Raw genomic sequence first — 23361 nt, forward strand, 5'->3', positions numbered from 1 at the left:
ATGAATTACTCTTATAACTGTCAAACTATAAATGTTATTTATCTCTCCTTGTTTTACTTCCAAGGAAACCAAAATCATGGTATTCTGAAAACCAGAGATATGAATCTCCCTCGTTTGGCATCCCGCTGACCCCAGATCTGTTTCACTGCTGATGCTCTGCAGCCAAAACTATACAAATTGCCTCCCTCTAGGCCCAGGTACTATCGTGGAAGAGGTGGGTACATAAGATTGTAAGAGCCCGTTTTGAGGGATAAAATTGGGTCAAGATCAAACAAACCCTCCAAATCAAAAAGGTGTTAAAAAAAATGCCTAAACAGCTGGTAAAACAATTTTAGTTGCCTTCTAAACTATTATGTGTCACTTTTGCATCCACCCCAACCATAAAGATTTTCTGCTTACTATAAAATTAAAGGGAAATGTTTCCTAACAGGATAAAATACCTTGTAACAAAGCCTCCTGGGTATAATACTCCCAATTATGAGTTGTGGAAATAAATCTATCTATCTATTATTTTTCAGAACAATGTTGATGTTGTATATAACTAATTGCTATAAGTCTGTAACACAAATGAAGCTTACAGTAGCTCAACACATAAACGTTAAAAATAAGTCGGTCTTGCAACTTTGCCTTTTGGTTTTATTGTCGGCTTTATTGATTGAGTTACTTATTTTTGGAGGAATAAACAGTCTTTATTGGACTCAGAGCAGGAGTCCGTGGGTCTTGAGAACCTCTGTATATTTGTCAATTTTCTTCTCCACGTTCTTTTCGGCTGTTTCCGTAGCCTCATGAGCTGTTTCTTTTTCTGGTAGTGGATCTTGGCCTTCTCCTTCCTCTTCTCCTTCAGGGTGGCTGTGACTGTCTGGCACTTCCAGCCAACCTCTTGATCCAGGTGCCCCAGGTAGGCAAACTTTCTTGTAGTCTTCAGATGCAAGACCTTGAGGGCAGCAGGAACCACCACCTGTTTTTTCTTGTCATTGGGTGTTGGGATGCTGTCAAACACCTTGAAGCAGTCCAGGGAGGCCTGGCCTCCTTGGTCTTGTGAGGCAGCATGCCTCGTAGTCTGCTGGAAGATGCAGCTGGGGGCCAGGAAGTGGTGGGGCCAGGAAGTGGTAGATGCCTCAGGAAGGGTTGCTGTTCATCCTCTTGCAGAGGAAGGCCAGGTACTTCAACTTGTTTCTGTAGACATTGCCAGAAATGCTAATGCCCCTGCAGCATATGACCACCACCTTCCAGCCAGCTTAGCCACCATGGCAGTCAGGAAGCCCAGGAGATGGCTTCGACCACCGAGCTCCAGGCCTTGCCCCTCCACCATCTTCAGCAGCCACCTGGGAAAGGAGTTCTCTGTTTTTAGATGAAACAGGGAAGGGTATGGGGCCCCCTCACCCTTGAGGTACATCTGCCAGATTTCCCTGGAACCCTGTTTGAAAACCACAGATCAATTTCAATCCTCATTGTCCATATGAGGAAACAGAAGCCAAAAGAATAGAAAGAACCAAGATGACCTTGTGCAGAGGGAACAGCAGGATTAGTACTTCACCCTCCTAATTCTTGGGGTTCTGCTATTTCCTGCTCCCTACTCTGCTATGAAGAACAAAGCCAGGGTGTGAAGTTACGGGGGCTGTGCAGAGTCTGACCTGCAGGGCTGTAGGGTACCATTTGTCACAAGAAGCCAGTAGCCAGGCATGGTGGCTCACGCCTGTAATCCCAGCACTTTGGGAGGCCAAAGAAAGTGGATGACTTGAGCCCAGGAGTTCCAGACCTGCTTGAACAACATGACAAAACCCTGTCCCTACAAAAAATACAAAAACAATTAGCCGAGTGTGGTGGCACATGCCTGCAGTCCCAGCCACTCGGGAGGCTGAAGTAGGAGGCTGTAGTGGGCCATGATTGCACCACTGCACTCCAGTCTGGGCAACACAGTGTGATCCCGTCTCAAGAAAGAAAAAGAAAAAAAGAAGCCACTAGCCTGGCATTACTCAGCTCAGTCAACAAAACAAAACTTTTTTTTTTTTTTTTTTTCTGGAAAAGGAATTGCAAACATTTTCCCAAGGGCACATCTAGCATGTCTCCCAGAAATGTACCTGCCTTAGTATCCCTTCCATACCCAGGAACTAGCTGCAGGGCTCTTGTATCAGGTTGAACCCCAAGAGTGCACCAACAAGCAATGCAAGGTAGTGTGGAGCAACATCCTGTTTTAATGAGGATCTGGGTGCAGGCGAACTGAGGCCTAAAATGGCATCACCCCCAAATGAGGATGGGGCAGGGGTTTTATAGTCTCCTGTAAACAGGAAGTGTCTCAGTCTGATGTAACTGCTACGCAGTACCCGAATGGAGTCTCTCTTGATCTTCAGGGGTACGTGTCTTCTGGCCAACTCTCTTCTTGCTTTTGCTATCTTGCTGATGCTCACTGCTGGCACAAGTGGTCTTGCACCTTGGAACTGGGCCTGAGAAGGGAGGAGTTATTCATTCTCTTAAGCTTTCAGGCCCCAGGGAGAATCTTTCATTCCTGTCTATTTGGTTATTGAAAAGGGAAAAGGGATGACTTTGTCACTACTTTAAATGTGACATAAGAGTGGCATGGGCACCTTGGAAAAAGAAAAACTTAACTTTGGGGTATTCTTGAGAGATGGGTTGGTATCCATTGTGTTGTTGTAGCAGGAACATCATCTAGATTGTCTGGCAGCTAACTGTAGTTTCAACAAGAATTTTAATGGCTTTTATTACCAGTAGGATAACACAGGTGAGAAACAGGAAGAACCCAATGATGAAGACTACTGTCCCGACCAGCGTTTTAAATCCTCCTAATTTAGAGAACCACCCTCCTAGAAGATTTGTTGGGTCCAATCCCTTCCAGGTTTGGACTGGTACAGGGGCTACTTTTCTGATGTTTAAAGCAATTTCTAGTACTGCTTTTTCTGTTATCATCTATGTTAAGACAACAATTGGAGATATGAAACTTACCACAGGCCCCACCTTCTTCTGCTAATAAGTAGTCTAGGGCCAGCCTGTTTTGATAAATTGCCACATGCATTTGGCTTCGTTATTACACAAGCATTTCCAGGGCTGAGGTGGTTTGGTTGGTGATTATCTCCAGAATCACCTTTAGTCTAATTCTTCTATTTAGCATGTATATGGCAGTTGCAATAACCCCATGAACCATCCTCAGCCCCAGTGGCAGGACTGTAATATTCGATGATCTGCTGTGGAGGCCATTCTTCCTATTGCCATCTTTGGCTTCTTTCTACCTTTAAGGATCCTTTTGTTGTTGTTGTTTAGGTTGTTATATACAGGGACTCTGAGGGTGTTGCCTGCTGTGAATGTTTTGGAGGAAGGAGTAACCTTGGGCATGAGCTTGACCCATGTGCGATGGACCCAGTGGGGGAGTTCTTGGACTCTCACTGCAGTTGGCGTGCTGAGTATCAGTGTAGGGGCCTGTCCACTTCAGTTGTAGCTTTTTGTGAGGGTCAGGTTGAAAGATAAACACATCTGTCCTGCAAGACAGTTATGTTGAGAGGACAAGAAGGTGTTGACAGGGAGGGGCACAGCCTCATTTGTTGCTTCATGAATGAAAGACTGTGTCTGCATTAAGGAGAGGAGGTAATTCCCGAGTGGCTCAGAATCTGCTAAGGGTGGAGGCGCTAAGAAAAAAGTCTGGCCAAACATGATTTCAAAGGGACTTTAAAAAAGGGATGCTTTTGGTGTTGAGTAGAGTCTCATGAGGGTGAAAGAGAGATTTTTTTTTTTTTTTTTTGTCCACAACTGGCAGGTTTCTAGAGTGAGCTTGGTGAGTTGGACTTTAAGGACAGTTAATTTTTTCAGCTTTGCCTGAAGATCAAGGCCTGTAGGGTATGTGGAGAACCCATTTTATACCTTAGGATGTAGAGACACCTTGGGTAATTTGGCTGATGAAGGTGGGCCTGTTATCAGACTGGATGGATGTTGGGAGACCAAAATGGGGAATTATATGCATGATGAGAGATTGCGTGATGACATTTTCACCTTCTGAAGTTGTTGGGAATGCTTCTACCTACCCAGAGAAAGTACAGACAAAGACTAGAAGATAGTAGAGCCATTTATCAGGCCACATGTGAGTGAAGTATACTTGCCAATCTTGCTCCATACCTGGCCCCAGGCTTGGTGGGTAGGAAAAGGCAGTGGCCAGAGAAAGCCCTTGTGTGACACTGAGTGCCAGATAGAGCAGGACTGGGTAATTTCTCAAACACGGCTGGAAAGGTAAGGACAAGTGAGAATATGGTGGAGAAGTTGCAAGAGAGGTTTGTAACCAACATGGAAAGAGTTGAAGCTTTGGAAGTGAGGAAGGCTTTGAGAGTGAGGAATAATGAAGCACCCTTCCTTGACATGCCATGGTCCTTGCTTTAGAATGTTTTAGGCTTGGAAGTCCTCCTTTTCTTCTGATGAATAAAGAGGAAAGAACAAGGACAGGGACAGAAATTGGGCTTGCATGCATTGTAGGACTACTTGTTTGGCTACATGATCTGCTAGCACATTTCCAGCTAATATAGGATTGTCTGGGGTTTGGTGACCCCTGCAATGAATGATGGCAACTTTCTGTGGGAGCCTGGCAGCTTAAAGTAGTTTGCTGACAAGAGAGCCATTTATGACAGGAATGTTTTTTGCAGTTAGAAAACCCTGTTCTTTCCAGATGGACAAGTGTGAGTGTACTATGAGGAACACATAACAAGAATTTGAATATATGTTGATCTGTTGTCTGGCTGCTAGAGTGAGAGCTTGAGTGAGGGTGATGAGTTCAGCTTTTTGGGAGGTGGTGCCTAGGAGGAGCAGCTTGGCTTCAATAGTGTCAGGGGTGACACTATAGAATAGCTAGCATGCTGGCATCCTTTATGTAGGAAGGAACTGCCATCTACAAACCAAGTAAAAGAGGCACCTGGAAGGGATTGGTCTGTTAGGTTTGGAAAAGGTATAAGAAAGGTTTGAACATTGTTCACACAGAAGCATGTAGGGTCTTTGGCTGTTGTAGCTTCAGGTAAGATTATGGCCGGGTTTAGATGGGAACTGGTTAGCACGGTGATGTGGGGGGGGGGTTTCTATGAACAGAGCATATAGCTGGAGGAGCCGTGGGGCAGAGATGAGACTTAGTACACTGCGGTGAGCTAGCATGTCTTTGATGTTAAGGGTTGACTAAACTGTTAGGTTGGCATGAAGAGATAGTTTTTGGCTTTCAAGGGTGAGGACAGTAGCTGCCGCCAATGCTTGGAGGCAGGCAGGCCATCTGAAGACTGTGACTTTGAATTGTTTGGAGAGGTAGGCAACAACCTGAAGGGTGGGTCCCTTAGACTGAGTTAGAACACCTAGTGCATCTCCATGCTGTTCATCAGTATAAAGGGAGGAACGTTTGGTGAGGTCTGGGAGAGTGAGGACAGGTGCTGAGGTGAGAGCCTTCTGGAGTAGATGGAAAGGTTGGGTAACAGGCTGTGCAGGGTTTAAAGACTCCTGGAGAGGCCCTTTAGTGGCTTGGTATAACGGTTTGGCAAATAAAGCAAAAGAGGGAACCTGAAGTCTAAAATATCCTGCTAGTCCTAGAAAAGAGAGAATTTCTTGTTTAGTCTGTGGAGGCAGGAAGGATTGGAGGAGGGATATGCGGTCAGTTGTGAGCCCTCAGGTTCATGGGGTAAGTGCTAGGGCTAGATAGGTGACTAAAGTGGTGCATATTTGTGCCTTTTAAGGGGAGACCCAGTACCCCCGCTCTGTCAGGAAATTTAAAAGAGAGATAGTATGGGCATTGCAGCCCTTTTGAGAGGGCTACATAGGAGCAGATCATCAACATATTGAAGGAGAGTGGACAGTTTTAGGGATAAGGTACAGAGGTCATGGACAAGGGCCTGTCCAAAAAGGTAGTATGTCAAAAAGGTTTATGTCTAAAACCTTAAGGTAGTATGCACCAGGTGAGCTGACACAAAAAGTTGGTGTGCGGTTTTCCCACGTAAAGGCAAAGAGGTTTTGGGAAGCAGGGTGTAAAGGAATTGTGAAAAAAGCATCCTTTAGTTTTAGAACAGAAAAATGGGTGGTGTTAGAGGGAATTGCAGAAAGTAAAGTATATGAGTTAGGATCTATGGGACATACTGGGAGTACAGCCTGGTTAATGAGCCTGAGGTCCTGGACTAAGGGATAAGTTCCATCGGACTTTTTAAGAGGTAGAACTGGTGTGTTAAAAGGGGAGCTTGTTGGGCGGAGTAAGTCACTGATGAAGAGGCGAGAAATGATAGACTTTAGGCCTACAGGAGCTGCTTGGGGTATTGGATACTGCTTCTGTGATAGGAACTGGGTGGGCTCTTTAAGGGTAATGTGGATGGAGGTGTCATGTTCTGCAACTGAGAGTGTAGAATTATCCCAAATAGTGGGGTGACGTACAGATAGGGGATGAGGAAATGTTGCGTGTTTTAGGGTGGGAGGTTGGAGTAGAAGAAAGCTGTAAGTACCAGAGGTGTCTGGGTGGATGCGTTGGGTACTATGGGGAATGTGGAAGTGGAGAGTAGTCTGGAGTTTTGAAAGGATGTCTCTGTCTAGGAGTGGAGTTGGGCATGAGGACAGGACTTAAAAAGAGTGAGTGAAAGAAAAGGTGTGCAGGGAGCAGAAAAGTGGAGAGGGGCTCGGGGTTTGGAGACTGATCCTCAATTCCCACAACAGAGACTTGGGAGGACTGGGTGGGTCCTGAAAAATTAGATAAAACAGAGTAGGTTGCCCCAGTATTAATTCAAAAAACATACGGGCCTACCTGCCCCATCAGGCTTATCCTTGGCTCAAATTAAGAGATGGTAGTTGCTGGAGCATCCATTCCAGGGCACCATCAGTCTTCAGTGGCAAGGCCACTGAGATCTGAGTAGGTTTTGGCCAGCTCAGGAAGGGATGGGGATGGTCCTTGTGGGGGCTGCTCACAGTCTGACTTCCAGTGGGGTCCTCTGCAGAGGGGGCACAGGCTGGTGGGCTTACCTGGGTTTCAGCATTGTTTGGACCAGTGGCCTTCACTGCCACACTTGAAACAGGTGCCAGGTGGAGATGGATTGATAGGAGGCTTCCGTGTGGAACTGTGGCCCCATGGCCATGTAGGGCTCCTGACGACAGAGGCAAGCATTTGAAAATCTGCCTGTTTTTGCCTTTTACTTTCCTCATCCTGATTGTTAAACAATTTGAAGGCTGAATTCAGAAGGTGTCGTTGTGGGATTTGAGGGCCGTCATCAAGCTTCTGAAGCTGGCACTGAATATCGGATATGGATTGGGAGATGAACCAAAGGTTTAACACAGTGGTTCCTTCTGGGCTAGCTGAGTCTAGGTAGGTGTACTTTCTTATGGCTTCAGTTAAATTAGAGAGAAAAAGGGCTGGGTTTTTGACAGGACGTTGGGGGATTTCTGAAAGTTTTTCATAGTTGACTGCTTTATGGGCACCCTTTTTGAGTCCTGCAAGGAGACACACAATCATGTGGTCTCGATGGCGGCATCCAGGGGCTCCATCTTGATAAACTCAGTGGCGGTACTGGTTGGAGACTGCCTCTGCACCAGTAGGTAGGGCAGGAGCTTCATGATGAATTGTATCAGCATGTGCCTGAGCTAGGGTCCAGATAAGGTCCAGGTCTTCTGGGGTGAGGGTGGAAGAGAGTATAACATAGAGATCATGCCAGGTTAGTTCATAAGACTGGGTAAGGTACTGAAACTTTCTAATGTAAGAGGTAGGGTCTTCTGGTAATGAACCAAGTCCTTCATTAATTTGAGAGCAAGCAGTGAGGGAGAGGGGAACATGAACTTTAACAACACTTTCAGTTCCTGCTACTTCCCAAAGGGGGCACTGTAGCACAGGCACTGAAGTAAGGGTAGAGCATGGGCCAAAGATGGCGTGTGAGTGAGTATGGGTGGGAGAGAAGGAAGAACCCGGAAGTCCTTCTTGCTGAGGGTTTAAAGGGAGAAGTGGGGTTGAATTAACAGGCAGTGGAGGAGAGATAGAGGGGGAAGGTGGCAGGATGGGTTTACAAGCCTCAGGAGAGGGTGGTGTGGGAGAAGAATGGGTACAGGCAATATTAGAATTGTCCTGAGGAGGGGATGGTGTAGAAAAAAGAAGTGGATACTCCTGCCTGGGAAGATGGCAGCTGGGAAGATGGCTACCGGGAAGACAGCAGCTGAGAAGATAAAGAGGAGGCTGGGGGGTTAAAGAAGATGGTCGAGAAGGAGAGGTAGGGGTTGGGAGGGGTAGGCAGCAGTCTGCTGGATCGATGGAGGAAAAAGAGGTGGGGTCGGGAGGAGAAAAGTGATCTGGGTGGCAAGAATGGAGAAGGATTTGAACAGGTGAGCAAGAATTGCAGAGGTCACGTTGTGATCTGAGTGCAAAAGGGCCTGGACAAAAAGGCCTCCCCATTTCTCAAACGATCAGCAATTATTGCTTAAAGCAGTTAAAATTGTAAAGTCGAATGCTCCATTTGCAGGCCATTTGGACCCGTTATCCAATTTGTTTTGTGTCCAGACTGAATTACAAAAAAAGACAAGGCATTTAGGGCAGATATCTTGCCTGAGGCCTAAGGTTTGTAGGTTTTTTGATGAGGCAGCCTAGAGGACTGTCCTTTGGAATGGAAGACTGGGAATTTCCCATAACAGAGGGTCAGCTTGGGAGAACGGGGTAAAGGAAACCGTCCTGGACAGCCAGAGGGAGACAATAAAAGGAGCAATTGTCACCGCTGCCTTTTTCATTCCCAGAAAGGGATCAAATGACTTAGAGGCCTCTCCCTAAAACCAGATGATCAGCGAGTGCCTGGCACCTGCCGGGGACTTTCTTGGACCAACATTGGATTTTCAAACCAGAGAAACCAAAAGAGACCATGCGGATTTTTTCCTGTTAACCGGGCTCCGGGGAAACTTACCAGTAGGCGAGACCGATGTGCATGCACAGAGAGGCGACTGAGGAGCTTCCTTTGTCTGGCTGCTGTGACCTGCTCTCTGGGGTGGAGGGGTAAGTCCACCGGGGACATAGACTGGAACCCTTCCTGGGTTTTGGCACCAGACTCAAGGCTCTTGTATTGGTTCGAACACCAAGAGTGCACCAACAAACAACACAAGGCGGTGTGGAGCAACACGCTGTTTTAATGAGTGCCTGGGTGCAGGCTGGCTGAGGCCTAAAATGGTGTCACCCCCAAATGAGGACGGGGCAGGGGTTTTACAGTCTCCGGTAAACAGGAAGTGTCTCAGTCTGATGTAACTGCTATGCCTCTCTCTTGATCTTCAGGGGGTACAAGTCTTCTGGCCAACTCTCTTCCTGCTTTTGCTGTCTTGCTGACACTCACTGCTTGTGCAAGTGGTCTTGCACCTTGGGACTGGGCCTGAAAAGGGGGGACTTATTCATTATCTTAAGCTTTCAGGCCCCAGGGAGAACATTTCACTAGCTAGAAGGAGCCTGAAGGAAATCTGGTTTCAGCAGAAATATGATGATAGATTTCACAGCGCCACAGTATTGTCAGTTTTTTAAAACTTTACGTAAAATAATGATTTTCAGAAGTAATGAATGCCTGTCTACATCCATTCTTATCTGGCCTAGAACAATTAATTGACTATAAATCTTTTGACTCTTAAGGCCCTCAGTCATACAGAGTCCTGCCAAGAAAAAAAAATGACACTGTAGAATTATATGACCTTTCGTGTGACAAAACCTTTTATCTCCCAAATACCAGTATACGATGCAATACAAAAGTGGGGGTGGGGGAATAGATTTGTCTACTGTTAACAAGTCTATAATAATTTAGACACCAAGGACCAGGTGTTTCTTGCATTTAATTTACACCTTCCTCAGGATGCTATACTTATGGAGATGAACTAGCCAGAAAAGAGATTAAATTTATTAAATTATAATTCAATGTTGGTCCCACAATTTCCAAATAAGATTTATCGTAGGGTTCAAAAACCCTTAATAAGGAAGGTAAACACATTGTGGATCTGATCAAAGAATATGATGGTGCGTGCAGGGTTTTCTTTCTGGCGATGGGGTTGTTAATTGCCCTCTGATTTCACCTATAACCTTGGATGCCCAAATCTTCACTGTCTTTATGATAGACATTTTCTTGTAAATGTTATGCCAAATACAGCAGAAGGAAAGGCACAATTAAAGACCCAGGTAATGATAGCTCAGAAAATAGATGTGATCTGGGAATTTTTTTTTTTTTTTTTTTTTTTTTTTTGGCTAAACCATAAGCCTGACCATTTCACCTCTTAAAGAATTAGCTATTACATCAGGTCAGGCCATGTCCTTCCCCTAATTTCAAATCGCTAATGCTTAAAACTATTACCATCAAATCAGAGGACTCCAGGAACAAGGCTTCCTAGCACTGTGGGACCCTGTTAGATGGCCAAATTAGACAACACTCAGAATGAGCCTTCCTAGCACTGTGGGATCTGCTGCTGTTTGCTGGCCTGCACGTGCATTCTATGGAATGCCTTTTAGCCAAGAGCGGGAACTGAGGACTAAGCTGTTTTTTTTTTTTTTTTTTTTTTTTTTAATCTTGCCCAAATTCCTATCTAAGGGGTCTGGGGAGTCATGCCCTACAGGACATAAATTCTTGTCAGATGGGTTTTATTTAACCCTGTACATGGTGATTTACTTTCCAGCCTGACTCTGGCATAACAAGAAGGAAAATCAAATGTTTTACCCCAAAATATATTTCCTTGCCCTACTTTGAAATTGCCCCTCAAAGTCTCTTGTGGGAAAAAAAAAACACATTCTACAGAGAATCCCTTTCCCCTTTGTTTTCCTTCTTCCTTTCCAGATCCAGGAGATAGTCAACTAAGAGACGGGGACCCTTTTAGGTCAGATAAGGAATATTTTACAACCTGCTCTCTCTAAAGTCTGCTATCTGAGAGTTTCCTCTGCACAATAAAACTTATTCCCCACAATCCTTGATCTTAACCTGAACACTTCCTTTCTATTGATTTCAGGTCTTCAGATAAGCTCAACCAATTGTCAACCAGAACATGTTTAAACTTACCTATAGCCTAGAAGCCCCCACTTTGAATTGTCCCACCTTTCTGAACCAAATCAATGTATTTCTTAGATGTATTTGATTGATATCTTATGTCTCCCTAAAATATAGAAAATCAAGCTGTATGTTGATCACCTTGGGCACATGTTCGCAAGACCTGAGAACTGTGTCATGGGCCATCGTCACTTATATTTGGCTCAGAATAAATCTCATAAAATATCATACAGAGTTTGACTCTTCATTGACAACTTCAAGTGTGGACTTCATGCATCTGGTTTTAGTCCCAGTGCCTTCGATATTCAAGAAGAAATTGTCCTCAACAGGATAAAGTGTATTTCCTTAAAATACACAGTTTGCATCAACTGACTTATTTGTATTTTTTTTACCTCTGCAGTTCCGACTATTTATAAACATTCATTAATCAGCAATGTGTCCTTAGTTCAAGTATTTCATAATTTAAAAACCGTAAATTGCTTTGGAATGTACACTCATCTCTGTGCTTAGAACATTTTGAAATATTGACAACGTATACTTAAAGACGGTTTTGATCATTACAAACTTAGTTCCATTCATCTAGTTACAATGCATACAGTTATGATAGCTATAAATATATCAATACAAAGAGACTGAAAAGGCAATATTCGTTAAATACAGATAAAAATGCCAACGAAGACTTGCACACCAGGAGGACATTTGAGGGTGATTTTTACATGAATCTTTGGCTTGGGCTTGTTAGTGGACTGGGTTGTAATGGAAACATGTTGCCCAAGTGGTATGGAAAGCTCTTGAGAGAATAGCTTAGGAATGGAGACGTTAAATGACAAATAGAAATCATTCACCTATTGAGTTTTATCATGTACAAAAGGCAACACTTTAAAATGTATGACTTTTATTACATCTACTAAGTAGGAATAACTTATTTCTCCACTATATTGTATGACTATATCTACATCAATCCTCTTTTTTGCATGCAGGGAAATGTCAGAGAAGTAGCAGGAAAGAGGCCTTGGCCTCCATAATCACTTTTCATGGAAGGGAGAAAAGGAGAAAGAGAGGGAAGAGAAAATTCCCAGATAACCATAATTTCTCTACCATATCACTGAGAAAATACTTTATTTCCAGGAACATTGACATAAAAAGAGAATAAACTCATATGTTGCTGATGACTTGAACTTGGCAAGAAAGCTTACACAGGCTTTTTCTAATCATGTGGTAATATCATGTTAGGTGGCAGATCCTTTAATTGTCTTAATACTTTGTGATCCCAGTGGTTACATATACTTTGTAGATATGAGATGCATAAAAACATATTTTGTTATCACACAGCATTTTGAGTTTGCTTTTTCCATAGAACCTGAATGCTTTTATCTGTCTTCTGTGTCTTAGAGATGAGTAAAAACAAACAAAAAAATCCACCATTTTTATAGTACTTTGTCCTCTGTTCTCTGTTTTACATCCACTTTTTAATAGTTTTTTTTTTTAACTCTTCAGAAGAGATTTCAAACTTTTCTTCACTAGCGATTTAAAATTAAGACTGCTATTATTTTTTTGAGGCACTTTCTGAAGACCCTTCTCTCCCCATCAGTTTGTGTTTGGTACACTGTAGATGCTGTGAGGATTTAATCAAATTCAAATATGTGTTTCCTGCCGGGATCAACCACAGCCTCTGAAGATTCTTTGTGCAAATTTGACAAAGGCACCCCTTCCCCGGCAGTTAGAGCTCTGCACAAGAGTATGTAGCCTGGAGAGCAGAGTACAGACTAGATTTCTGACCCTGCTTAGACATCAGCTGGGTGCTTAACTGGAGAAAAAAAAAAAAAAAGGATTTGTAACACCATATGTCTGACATGAGACAGTGGGAAGATCTGATCCAGGTACTCAGGATTCCAGGTGGTAAAGGCTTTCTCACTGTGGCATGATCCCATCTAGAATAGCCTTAGTGAGTGTCAAGGAAGGGGAGAAGAGACAGAGGGGTAAAGAGCCAGCCATGCTTTGGCCTTATACCCACAGATCATTGGCAGGACTAGCCACACGGTTTTGCCTAACTACAAAGGGGCTGACAAATTCAGGAGAGCAAACAGAACATTCTGTGGGCACTATTATCTCTATCAAAGCTACAATCTTTGAGGGATATATTTTTACATGTTTTTATCCCTAGAGTACTTAGCATAGTGCTCTATACACAGAAACCACTTGAAACATTCATCATATTGAATTCATTAAATTGTTTGACTCAACCCATTTTGCTTTTCTTTTGCATGTTGTTTGCCAACTTTAAAAGGAAACCTGGCTTTTTGAAAGCCTCTTACTTCCCTATTGGATCTATTGTAGAAAGGTGACACATAAAGGGATGCATATTGATAAATTTCCCTTTGGGACTGTCTAGAAGCTGTGATAGAAAAGAATAAGTAGAAAAAGAGAAATAAGACCTCTTACTTACCTCTCTGTATCAGAAACAAATGCTTTAAAATAAAACTGAAAACAGAGATGAGGGAAGAGTCGGAACTGGTTCTCACCATGAGATACTGCTACTCATAAACATAGTAAGACTCTTCTCTTTGCCAAAACATCTGTTTGTTGTTGCGTAGATATGGCCTCTCCGATGTGATCTACATTTAAAAGTATGTTACTACATATTGATCTATGACTAAAAGTTACATGTGGAATCTTGTGAAATTTACTGATGGCTTTATCTCTGGGAGGTAGAGCTTAAAATATTCAAGTTACTCTCAAGCTAAATCTTTGAAGCTGTGGGAAAGGAGCTGAAGTTGGAAACACACATGTGCTCTATCCACATCAGCAGAGATATTTTGTGTAAAGTGCAAGAGTATTCACACATCTAACTGTGAGATAACTCATCTATGCCCACTCTGGATGGGACTGACATGGGAAGTGGAAGGAAATTGGGGAAGAAACAATCTTTGATACTGTTGACAGTCCTTCATCCCTTGGTCTTTGAGTTTCTTTTTTTTTTTTTTTTTATGTGACTTTAGTTCCTTCCTGCTTCTACTCTTCCCTCTCTAACCATTCTATTCCTCTTTTCCTGCCCTGGGTGCTAGACAGTCCTCAAGGAAATGTATCAACATGCATAGCTTTATGTGTCACCTTTGTGCAATAGGTGCAATCTGTATTTGCAAGCAATAAATGTAGGACTTCAGTTTCCCAGTGCATAGCATCTAGGAAATTATCAGCATAAATTTCAAAAGTTATAGGTATGGTCTGGCTTTGACATTATCTTTCATTGTGATTTGGGGGCAAATTATTTAACCTCCCTGAGCTTTGGTTTCCTTTTACATGAAATAAAAATAATAAATGCATCTTGCTTATACTTTCAGAGCTGTTGTGTGAGTAAAGAGTGAAAATGATGAGAAAAGACTATTTAATGTATGGCCAGTCCTATAAAAAATACTCTAAATATTACTGAGAAAAAATATCTGAAGCCATAGCCCTGACTACTCTTTCCAGCATCAGTTCTGAATTTCCACCTATTTACTTCATATCTTAAGCACCTTAACTTCAACATCTTCAGAAGTAAATTCTATCTCCCCGTTTCCCATGATATTTACCTTCCCCTCATCCATCTCTCGAGCTTCCTTTATTTGTCCATGTCATCACCACCCACCCATTTTTTTTTCTCACCTGGGAGCCTGTCATCTATAACTCATCTCTCTACTGAACCCTCATACTTGCCTTATCCAATTATTTTACAAATCTTGTCGATATTTCCTCTAAAATGCTCTTGAGTCTATATACTATTACGTTCAGATTGCTACCACTCTTCTGTCCTGTTCAGATCCTAACCATTTGTCTTCTTCCTTCAGCCTGTCATCAGCATCTTACCTCTATATCAGTAATGATTCATTATGGGAAGAGATCAGTGGCTGTTCCTTGTCCCTTCCCTTTGGCAATGACTGTGGAGAAAATCTGTATATTAGATAGACCCAATACTTTAGTTCCTTCTGATCTGAACATGTGCCTCAGAGTCTATAGTCATAATATATTTCAGTCAACCAAAAAAACAAAAACTCTTAAATAAAAATACAAAGGTATTTTTAAGCTCCTGGTACAGGAATTTGGTGCGCAATAAGCCTATTCGAAGAGGAAATGGACTAGTATTTTCTCTTTAGTGAAACTAATATTTTATCTGAAACCAAGGAGGGAATGGTTGCAAAACTACAAGACTATACTTGTGTCACTTGCTTCCAAGTTAGTAATGTCAATGAATTACAATGGGGTTCTTGTTTACTTAAGTTCAGGCAATGGTCTCTGCATCCTAGGTCTTAAGCTGTACCTCCTTGTGCCCTGACATATGTGTTCATTGTGAAAAATTCTTGTGTTTACTTTGTGAGACCAGAAATGAAGATAAAACAAAAAAGTCTCAAAACTCTCTAGTGTGTTTATTATTTCATCTGTGTATCTCCTGAAAAGCCTTGTTTTTCACTCATGATATAAAAACTTTCTAACCAATTAAAGACAACTCCATGTCTCACACATGCAAACTGAAGAGCTGTGCTTTCTTCACATGTTTCACATTAGATCAATTTTTTCATCAGTGAGAAACAAAGTTGTAGATTGAGTTCCTGGCAGGGGCTAATCTAGAAATATCAAAGTATTGAGAGATTAATGCAACATCAAGACTCAGAGTCAACAGGGTTTCTTTCACTTCAGAAACACTAATACACCACTATGGAAAATCCCCAGTGACATTCCAAGGAGTGGTGTATCTTTGTATTTCCAAAATGCTAGTTTTTCTGCTTTCATTTTGAGTGAATGACTACATAGGCACTGACCTTTTGAGTTTTATCTTACAATACTGATGCTGAGCTAAATAGCCATTTCAGGGTTAAATTTGTCTTCTTCTTGAGATTGATTCTGTTTTCTACCAAATAATATTATAAAAATTGGTTGAAACTTCAAAACTTCCTAGACCATTTATTCATTTACTTTCAAGAAAAGCCTTTCCTCTTTATGAGCAATAAAGATGCGATAAAAATTAAAAGTAGAGGATATTTGCATAGCTCTTATTCCATGCTAGTCATTGTTCTAAGCCCATTACACATGTTAACTTATTTAATTTTCACATTAACTCTACAAAGTAGATATCATTATTATACCCATTTACCTGTGAAGAAAGCAAGGTAACATAGAGAAATAAGAAGGGATGGCTCCCCATCTTGCATCTCATCTTGTTCAAGCATGAGACTCCAAAGTCCCTCACTCTCACAACTGTTATCTTATTTATCCTGTTTTTATTAGGAGTTGACACAGCATACATCATTCATTGAAAAAATACTCTTTTAGCACATACTGTGTATCACACACCAAGTAGACTTAGAGAGCAAAGATAAAGGCATGGTCCCTGAGGAAGAAGATCTCCTAGTCTAGTGAGGGAGACACCAGCCAAATGACAATTGTTTGCATGAGACCATAGCAAAGGAGCATGTTAATGAGACTCCCAAGCCAGGGATGGAAGCTAGGAAAGAAGGTGGAGTGATCCATGTCCTGAAGGTCAAGTATGAGAAGGCATGTGGCTCAGGGAGCAGAACATGGGGAGTAGGAAGATGTGAAAAGACATCTGAGTAGATTGGTGTGACTGGAGTACAGGCTGAAAAAGAAGTTGGGCTTTGGAGTTTCCCTCAACTCCACTTTTCTACTAATTTGTCAGATGACTAAGGACACTTACTCTGACCCTTCGTTTCCTCATCTTTAAATGAGAAATGATAGTTACCCCAAACACTTGTCATGAGGATTAAATGAAATAACGTATGTGTACTAGTTTCCTGTGACTGCTATAAAAATTAACACAAACTCGGTGCCTTAATGCAACAGAAATTTATTCTCTTATAGTTCTGAAGACCGGAAGTCTGAAATCAGTATCAGTGGGTTGAATTCAAGGTTCCAGGAGAGCTGCACTCCTCTAGACGGTCTGCAGGAGAATCGGTTTCTTGACTCTTTTGGCTCTTGGTAGCTTCTGGCAGTCCTTGGCTTGTGACTGCATCACTGCAATTTCTGCTTCCATGGCCACATAATCTTCTCATCTTCTTCAGTGTAACACCCTCTGCCTCTCTTATGAGGACACCTGTGATTACATCTAGGGCCCACCTGGATAATCTAGGATAATCTCACCCTCTTAAAATCCATCTACAAGGATCCCTTTTCCATATAAGGAAACATTTAAAAGTTCCAGGAATTAGAACATTTCAGGGTGGTGGGCAATTATTCTGCCTAATACACTACGTAGAGGATCTACGCATATCAGAGGTCCTCAATACATGCTAATTTGCACCTCTCTGTATTACAGTTGTGCTGGGGCATCAAAGAGCCTTAATCTGAATGGTTAGACTTTATTCCTGCTGGCCTCTCTTCCTATTCCTAAGAAAGGGTTAGACAGCTTTGGTCTTCCAGACAAGCTTGTCAATATAAAAATAAAAAGAACACAAAGATGAATAGCTTTGTGACAATACAGGAAATAATTTTTGTTAATTTTGCTAATGCAATCTAAACCACTAAGATTACTGTGTTGAGGTCACAATGGTGGTATATTTCAGAAAGGGTTTCTTTTTCATGATTTACATTCCAGGCAAGACAATGGGCTTTGTGTGCAATTTAGAGTAGTTATCTATTGATCTCGTTTTCTCTAAGTGTTACTCATTTTCCTTTGCCCATCAGCATATGGGAAGAATAATCAGTGTAAAGGCCAAGTAGCACTTAGGAGCTATTTAAGAGTCAAAGCACGAGGCTATGAGCTTGGGGATATTGCTCAACCTTATACAGACTCATCAACTCTTACATTTATTTTGACAAAGAGACAAATATTTTCATAACTCACTGACTCTAAGTCAAGAGAGAAAATTTCAAAGATTTGAGATAAAATATTTATTGCCCTGAAAAGTAAAAAATTTAAATTCACTTAGAAAACTACTGTTAATGGGCTCCGGTCTACAGCTCTCAGTGAGATCAATGCAAAAGGCAGGTGATTTCTGCATTCCCAACTGAGGTACCCAGCTCATCTCACTGGGACTGGTTAGACAGTAGGTGCAGCCCTTGGATGGCGAGCAAAAGCAGAGTGGGGCATTGCCTCACCCAGAAAGCACAAGGGGTTGGGGAACTGTCTCCCCTAGCCAAGGGAAGCCATGAGGGACTGTGCCATGAGGAAACAGTGCACTCCAGCCCAGATGCTATGATATTCCCATGGTCTTTGCAACCCCTAGAGCGGGAGATTCCCTCAGGTGTCTATACCACAAGTGCCCTGGATTTCAAGCACAAAACTAGGTGGCCATTTAGGCAGACATTGAGCTAGCTGCAGGAGGTTTTTTTTTCATACCCCAGTGGTGCCTGGAATGCGAGTGAGACAGAACCATTCACTCCCCTGGAAAGGGGGGCTGAACCCAGGGTGCCAAGTAATCTAGCTCAGAGGATCCCAGCCACATGGAGCCCAGCAAGCTAAGATCCACTGGCTTGAAATTCTCGCTGCTAGCACAGCAGTCTGAAGTAGACCTGGGGCACTTGAGGTTGGTGGGGGGAGAGGGATCCACTATTACTGAGGCTTCAATAGGCAGTTTTCCCCTCACAGTGTAAACAAAGCCACCAGGAAGTTTGAACTGGGCAGAGCCCAACATGGCTCCAAAAAACTGCTATAGCCAAACTGCCTCTCTAGATTCCTCCTCTCTGGGTAGGGCATCTCTGAAAGAAAGAAAGAAGACTCAGTCAGGGGCTTATAGATTAAAACTCTCATCTCCCTGGGAAAAAACACCTAGTAGAAGTGGCAGCTGTGGGCGCAGCTTCAGCAGACTTAAACGTTCCTTCCTGCTGGCTCTGAAGAGAGTAGTGGATCTCCAACCACAATGCTGAAGCTCTGCTAAGCCTCCACAAGTGGGTCCCTGAACTCCATGCCTCCTGACTGGGAGACACCTCCCAGGAGCGGTGGACAGACACCTGATGCAGGAGAGCTCTGGCTGGCACCTGGCAGGTGACCCTCTGGGGTGAAGTTTCCAGAGGAAGGAACAGGCAGCAATTTTGGCTGTGCTGCAGCCTCCACTGCAGGGTCTGGAATGGACCTGTAGCAAACTCCAGCAGACCTGCAGTAGAGGGGCCTGACTATTAGAAGGAAAACTAACAAAAAGAAAGGAACAGTATCAACATCAACAGAAAGGACATCCACACAGAAACCGCATCTGAAGGTCACCAACATCAAAGACCAAATATAGATCAATCCACGAAGATGAGGAAAAACTGAAAATTCCAAATACCAGAAGGCCTCTTCTCCTTGAAAGGATCACAACTCCTTGCCAGCAAGGGAATGAAACTGGACAGAGAATGAGTTTGACGAATTGATAGAAGTATGCTTCAGAAGATGGGTAATAACAAACTCCTTTGAGCTAAAAGAGCATGTTCTATCCCAATGCAAGGAAGCTAACAACCTTGAAAAAAAGTTAGAGGAATTGCTAGCTAGAATAACCAGTTTAGAGAAGAGCAAAAGTGACCTGATGGAGCTGAAAAGCACAGCACGAGAACTTCATGAAGCATAAACAAGTATCAACAGCCAAATTGACCAAGCAGAAAAAAGGATATTAGAGACCAAAGATCAACTTAATGAAATAAAGGGTGAAGACAAGATTAGAGAAAAATGAAAGAAAAGAATGAGCAAACCTTGAAATATGGGACTATGTGAAAAGACCAAATCTGTGTTTGATTGGTGTACCTGAAAGTGACAGGAGAATGGAACCAAGTTGGAAAACAATCTTGAGGATATTATCTAGGAGAACTTTCCCACCTCACAAGACAGGCCATTCAAATTCAGGAAATACAGAAAATACCACAAAGATACTCTTCAAGAAGAGCAACTCCAAGACACATACTCGTCAGATTCACCAAGGTTGAAATGAAAGAAAAACTGTTAAGGACAGCTAGAGAGAAAGGTCTGGTTACCCACAAAGGGAAGCCCATTAGACTAACAGTGGATCTCTCTCCAGAAACCCTGCAAGCCGGAAGAGAGTGGGGGTCAATATTCAATATTCTTAAAGAAAAAAATTCTCAACCCAGAATTTCATATCTAGCCAAACTAGGCTTCATAAGCGAAGGAGAAATAAAATCCTTTACAGACAAGCAAATGCTGAGAGATTTTGTCACCACCAGTCCTGCCTTACAAGAGCTTCTGAAGGAAGCACTAAATATAAAAGGGAAAAACCGGTACCAGCCACTGCAAAAACATACCAAACTGTAAAGATCATTCACACTATGAAGAAACTGCATCAACTAACAGACAAAATAACAAGCTAGCATCATAGTGACAGGATCAAATTCACACATAACAATATTAACCTTAAATGTGAATGGACTAAATGTTCCAATTAAAAGACACAGACTGGCAAATTGGAAAAAGAGTTAAGACCTATTGGTGTGCTGTATTCAGGAAACCCATCTCACATGCAAAGATGCACACAGGCTCAAAATAAAGGGATGGAAAAATACTTACCAAGTAAATGGAAAGCAAAAACAAAAACAAGAACAAAGAAAAAATAGGGGTTGCAATCCTAGTTTCTAATAAAACAGACTTTAAACCAACAAAGATCAAAAGAGACAAAGAAGGGCATTACATAATGGTAAAAGGATCAAGGCAACAAGAAGAGCTAATTATCCTAAATATATATGCACCCAATACAGCAGCAGCCAGATTTATAAAGCAAGTTTTTAGAGACCTACAAAGAGACTTAGACTTCCACACAATAATAGTGGAGACTTTAGCATCCCACCATTAATATTAGACAGATCAATGAGGCAGAAAATTAACAAGGATGTTCAGGACTTGAACTCAGCTCTGGACCCAGTGAACCTAATAGACATCTACAGAACTCTCCATCCCAAATCAACAGAATACACATTTTTCTCAGCACTACATCACACTTATTCTAAAACTGATGACATAATTGGAAGTAAAACACTCCTCAGCAAATGCAAAAGAAGAAATCAGAGCAGTCTTTCAGAACACAGTGCAATCATATTAGAACTCAGGATTTAAAAACCCACTCAAAGCTGCACAACTACATGGAAACTGAACAACCTGCTCCTGAATGACTACTGGGTAAATAACAAAATTAAGGCAGAAATAAAATAAGTTATTTGAAACCAATGAGAACAAAGATGCAACATACCAGAATCTCTGGGACACAGCTAAAGCAGTGTTTAGAGAGAAATTTATGGCATAAATGCCCACAGGAGAAAGTGGGAAAGACCTAAAATTGACACCCTCATATCACAATTAAAAGAACTAGAGAAGCAAGAGCAAGTAAATCGAAAAGATAGCAGAAGACAAGAAATAACTAAGATCAGAAGTTACTAAAGTTACTAAGATCAGAAATAACTAAGACAAGAAATAACTAACTGAAGGAGATAGAGATGTGAAAAGCCCTTCAAAAAATCAATAAATCCAGGAGCTGGATTTTTGAAAAGAATAACAAAATTAATAGACCGCTAGCCAGACTAATAAAGAAGAAAAGAGAGAAGAATCAAACAGACACATTAAAAAATGATAAAGGGGATATCACCACTGATCCCACAGAAATACAAACTACCATCAGAGAATACTATAAACACCTCTACACAAATAAACTAGAAAATGTAGAAGAAATGAATAAATTCCTGGACACATACATCCTCCCAAGACTAAACCAGGAGAAAGTTGAATCCCTGAATAGACCAATAACAAGTTCTGAAATTGAGGCAATCATTAATAGTCTACCAACCAAAAAAAGTCCAGGACCAGATGGATTCACAGTCGAATACTACCTGAGATACAAAGAGGAGCCAGTACCATTTCTTCTGAAACTACTCTAAACAACAGAAAAAGAGGTACTCCTCCCTAGCTCATTTTATAAGGCCAGCATCATCGTGATACCAAAACCTTACAGAAACACAATGATAACAAACAACTTTCAGGCAAATATCCCTGACGAACAATGATGTGCAAATCCTCAATAAAATACTGGCAAAGCAAATCCAGCAGCACATCAAAAAGCTTAGCCACCATGATCAAGTTGGCTTCTTCCCTGGGCTACAAGACTGGTTCAATATACATAAATCAATAAATGTAATCCAGTACATAAACAGAGCCAATGACAAACACCACACGATTATCTCAATAGATGCAGAAAAGGCCTTTGATAAAATTTTCATGCTAAAAATTCTCAATAAACTAGGTATTGATGGAATGTATCTCAAAATAATAAGAACTATTTATGACAAACCCACAGCTGGAAAAATTCCCTTTGAAAACCAGCACAAGACAAGGATGACCTCTCTCATAACTCCTATTCAACAGAATATTGAAAGTTCTGGCCAGGGCAATCACGCGAGAGAAAGAAATAAGGCATATTCAAATAGGAAGAGAGGAAGTCAAATTGACCCTGTTTGCAGATGACATGATTGTCTATTTAGAAAACACCATCATCTCAGCTCAAAATCACCTTAAGCTGATAAGCAACTTCAGCAGAATCTCAGGATACAAAATCATTGTGCAAAAATCACAAGCATTCCTCTACACCAATAACAGACAAACAGCTAAATCATGAGTGAATTCCCATTCACAATTGCTACAAAGAGAATAAAATACCTAGGAATCCAACTTATAAGGAGTATGAAGGGCCTCTTCAAGGAGAACTACAAACCACTGCTCAAGGAAATAAGAGAGGACACAAAGAAATGAAAAAAACATTCCATGATCATGGATAGGAAGAATCAATGTTGTAAAAATGGCCATGCTGCCCAAAGTAATTTTTGGATTTAATGCTATACCCATCAAGCTACCATTGACTTTTTTTCACTGAATTAGAAAAAAATACTTTAAATTTCATATGGAACCAAAACAGAGCCTGTATAGACAAGACAATCCTAAGCCAAAAAAAAAAAACAAAAAAAAAACAAAAACAAAAAAAAACATACACACAAAAATAAAAACAAACAAACAAACAAACAAAAACACCCAAAAAAACAAAAACAAAGCTTGAGGCGTCATGCTACCTGATTGCAAACTACACTATAAGGCTTCAATAACCAGAACAGCATGGTACTTGTACCACAACAGAGATACAGACCAATGGAACAGAACAGAGGCCTCAGATGCCACACATCTACAACAATCCCATCTTTGACATACCTGACAAAAACAAGCAATGGGGAAATGATTTCCTATTTAATAAATGGTGTTGGGAAAACTGGCTAGCCATGTGTAGAAAACTGAAACTGGACCCATTCCTTCAACCTTATAGAAAAATTAACTCAAGATGGATTAAAGACTTAAATGTAAGATCTAATACCATAAAAACACTAGAAGAAAACCTAGGCAATACCATTCAGGACATAGCCATGGGCAAAGACT

General features: G+C 41.7%; 1 pseudogene; it reads right to left on the reverse strand.

The window, feature by feature from the left end:
* Positions 1–698: 698 nt before the first annotated feature.
* Positions 699–9121, reverse strand: LOC111541558 (annotated as a pseudogene).
* Between the last annotated feature and the right edge of the window lie 14240 nt (positions 9122–23361).

The sequence above is a fragment of the Piliocolobus tephrosceles genome, chromosome 4 (genome assembly GCF_002776525.5).
Source record: "Piliocolobus tephrosceles isolate RC106 chromosome 4, ASM277652v3, whole genome shotgun sequence".
Classification (NCBI taxonomy): domain Eukaryota; kingdom Metazoa; phylum Chordata; class Mammalia; order Primates; family Cercopithecidae; genus Piliocolobus; species Piliocolobus tephrosceles.